The sequence below is a fragment of the Carlito syrichta genome, unplaced genomic scaffold (genome assembly GCF_000164805.1).
Source record: "Carlito syrichta isolate Samal-C Ts95f unplaced genomic scaffold, Tarsius_syrichta-2.0.1 Scaffold302391, whole genome shotgun sequence".
In the NCBI taxonomy this organism is placed as follows: Eukaryota; Metazoa; Chordata; class Mammalia; order Primates; family Tarsiidae; genus Carlito; species Carlito syrichta.
Genome location: NW_007246487.1, coordinates 127,269 through 131,292, shown reverse-complemented (window position 1 = coordinate 131,292; position 4,024 = coordinate 127,269).

Below are 4,024 nucleotides of genomic sequence, written 5' to 3'. Positions count from 1 at the left end.
TGCAGCCTCGACCTGCTGGGCTCCGGCGATCCTTCCGCCTCAGCCTTCCAAGTAGCCGGAATTACAGGCATGTGCTACCACGCCTGGCTGATTTTTTTTATTTATTGTAGAGATGAGGTCTCGCTGCCCAGGCGGGTCTCGAACCCGCAGGCTCAGGCAATCCACTCACCTCAGCCTCCCAAAGGCGCGGGATTACAGGCTGAGCCACCGAGCCCGGCTGCTATGTGTTAATTTTTAATTGTAAAGTGATTTATGGTTATCACAGTTGGTTGGCTAGCTCAGCAATTTACTTGCTGTGTGATCTGGGTATGTTTCTTAACTTCTCTGTGCCTTGGTTGCCTCATCTGTAAAAAGGGAATAATGAGATCTACCTATTGGGGCTATTGTGAGAATTAAATAAAATATGTAATCCCAACTTTGTGGATTCTTGAGACAGTAGACTCTTCCCATAGTGGGTCTTGGAAGAGGTCCAGGAATCTGGGTATACAAAAACACACAAGAAGCCAGGTGTGGTAGCTCACACCTATAATTCCAGCACTTTGGGAGGCAGAGGTGAGAGGATTTCATGAGCCCAGGGGTTCGATACCAGTCTGGACAACTTGGCAAGATCTTGTCTCTACATAAATAAAAAAATTAGCTGGGCCTGGTAGTTCGTGCCTGTAGTTCTGGGTTCTTGGAAGGTTGAGGTGGAAGGATTGCCTGAGCCCAGCAAGTTGAAGCTACGGTGGCCATGAGTGTGCCCTTCACTGCACTCCAACCTGGGCGACAGTAAGACTCTGATGCAAAAGAACCCCCCCACAAGAACCTTAGCAAGACATTTCAAATCTCTGGAGCACCCATTTGTCACCTAGGACAGGAGCCCCTGCTGGTGTCCTTTGTAGCTCAGAATCATTCCTTCGAGTGAAATGATTCTATAATGTCAGCTTACTGTAGTCTGATTCCGCCTTCCAATCACCATAGTTCACACCCTCTTACAACCGTTCACAATACATGCACAGTCTCCTCAGAAAATTAGTGGGCACCAAACGCATTTTCCTGGCCCCAGGCCTGTGGCTCTTGAGGCTGTCCTTGGACAAATGTTAGGAGGGCCTTGGAACCCAGTGCCTGTTGTTAAGGAGGAGAGGGGGTGTTATACCCCCTCCCCTGCAGAGAAGGCCACCTCAGCCTAACCGCCTTATCTAGAAACTTCTCCAGTTGCTCCAGTTACCCCGCTCCTTAGCCCTCAGGTCCCCCAGCCGCCACCCTGTAGCCTGTTTTCTCCCCCGAGTCCCTCAGCACTTCAACTGGCTCTTCCTCTTCCAATCCCAAACGGGAGCGTCCTTGTTCCTTGTCTGGTTCATTCCTCTTCATCCCCTCACTCAAAGCTCAAGGCAAAAGCGACAAGTCCCCCCCTCTGACCCCCAGCTCCCCCGGGCTATAGATAGCACAGCTGTGACTTAGATCTGCTGAGAGCTTCAAGACTCAGTGCTCCTCCCCTCCCTCCAACTCAGGCTTCCAACCCGAGGGGACGTGGGGGGAGGGAATGAGAAAGACACACTGAGTGGGGGATCACACAGAACATAGCAGTCTTGCTGTCTGTTGCACGGGCTCCCCTTCTCCCCCACCGATTCCCTGCCACTCGCACTTGCTGGAGGAAGAGCAGTGGCAGCCTACTGGGACATTCCAGCAGTCCTATTTAACCCTGACCATGACCCTAGAGACAGACGCTACAAACCTGGATTTCACAGACAGGCCACAAAGGGATTGAGAGGCACAATGTTGAGAGGGGTTAACCGAGGGTCTGTGGGCTCACTGGCCCCATGTATGGCTCTGGCCTACACTAAGGCTGTCTGCATCACTGATTTAGACCCTCCAAATCAGAATTTCTATTGATGTGATCTGATTTGGGGAGAAAAAGAAGTTTACTAAGCAAATTACTCATGTAGAAATGCTTAAACGGAAAACATTGAAAAACGTGGCATATTAACAAAAATGATGCTATTATAGTTTTATGTTTCCTAAAGCTGTAGTTACTATGTGTTCTCAAAGTTTTTGATATAAAAAGCAATTTTTTTTTTTTTTGAGTTGGAGTCTCACTCTGTCGCCCAGACTGGAGTGCAATGGCCGCTCCTGCCCACCGCAGCCTCGACCTGCTGGGCTCTGGTGATCCTTCCGCCTCAACCTTCCAAGTAGCCGGAATTACAGAAATGCACTATCCGGCTGATTTTTTTTTTATTGTAGAGATTAGGTCTCGCCAAGTTGCCCAGGCAGGTCATGAACCCGCCGGCTCTGGCAATCCACTCACCTCAGCCTCCCAAAGCACTGGGATTACAGGCTGAGCCACCGAGCCCGGTTTAGCCTCAGCTTTTCATCCATGAAATGGGGACAGCAGTGGTACCCGTCTTGTATTTCTTGTGGGGGTTAATCCATGAGGAGCGATGAGCACACACTTGACCCACAGCGATGCTTCTTGGCCCTGGGCTGAGAGGCAGGGGGACCACCACCGTCACCTCAATAGGGAGAAGAGGACCTTCACTCCCCAGAGCCTGCTTTCTGCAGGACTTGAGTCAATCCCGATTCTTGCCCTGTCTCATCCGGACATTGTCACCCCCCTCACTGGCCTAGACCAGTCAGGGCACAACTGCCCATCCCTTGAGAATCCAGGACAGCACCAGGACCTGCGTGGGCAGCACAGGAGGGGTGTGTGTGAACGGGAGGGAGGAGAGTTCCCATGGCTGCCAGGGACAGCAGAGGCCCTGGAGAGCTGCTGTGACCCCTGCGTCTCCTTCTAGAGCAGTGAGTGTCGGGGAGAGAAGAGAGAGACATCAGCTGCTGGACAAATGGATAGGGCTGAAGAGCCCTTAAGGACAGAGGCACAGCGCCGAAAGTCATCCGGGGTAGGAGCACAGGCGGGCTGGAGTGGACGCTCCCTGGCGCGCCCCGTCTCTTTCCATTTGCTTAGCAAGTACTTCTCCTAATCAAAGGTGCCACGGCTGGTTAGCATTCCCCAGTCTCAGCGTCACTCAGGGAAGGGCATCAGTTTAGCCAGCCTGAGGTTAGTGCTACAGTTAGGAGTGCAGACTTCGGAGCTAGCCTGACCTGGATTCAGATCATGACACTATTTACTAGCTATGTTAAGTCATTTAGTCTCTCTGAAGCTCTTTCCCTCTGCCTGTGAACAAACCGTACAGAACAGGTAAGAGGTCTGAAACACAGAGTACAGGACAGTGCTAGCACTGGGCACTGTCATCCTGCAACCCAAGTGAGCATCACCCCAGGGGCCATATGAAGAGCTCTGGAAGTCAGGGTGGTGGCACAGTCCCAGTTACTGGGAGACTGAGGTGGGAAGATGGCTTGAGCCCTGTTCAAGAAAGACTCTATCTCTTTTTATTTTTTTTCGAGTCAGGGTTTCACTCTGTCACCCAGGCTGGAGGCAGTGACACAATCACGGCTCACTGCAGCTTCAACCTCCTGGGCTCAGGTGATCCTTCTGCCCTAGCCTCCTGAGTAGCTGGGACTACAGGTGCATGCTACCATGGCCAGCTAATTGTTCCTGGGATTTTTTTTTTGAGTTGGAGTCTCACTCTGTCGCCCAGGCTGGAGTGCAGTGGCCGCTCTCGGCCACCACAGCCTCGCCTACTGGGCTCCGGCGATCCTTTTGCCTCAGCCTTCCGAGTAGCCAGAGTTACAGGCGCGCGCTACCACGCCCGGTTAATTTTTTAAATTTATTGTAGAGATGAGGTCTCACTGCCCAGGTGGGTCTCGAACCCACGGGCTCAGGCAATCCACTCACCTCAGCCTCCCAAAGGCGTGGGATTACAGACTGAGCCAACGAGCCCGGCTTTCCTGGGATTTTTGTAGAGACAAGGTCTCCCCATATTGCCTAGGCTATCCTCAAACTCTGGGGTTCAAGCACTTCTCTCGCCTCGGCCTCCCAAAATGTTGGGATTATAGGCATGAGCCACTGTGCCTGGCCAAGACGCCGTTTTTTTGTTTGTTTTTTTTTTTGAGTTGAAGTCTCACTCTGTCGCCCAGACTGGAGTGC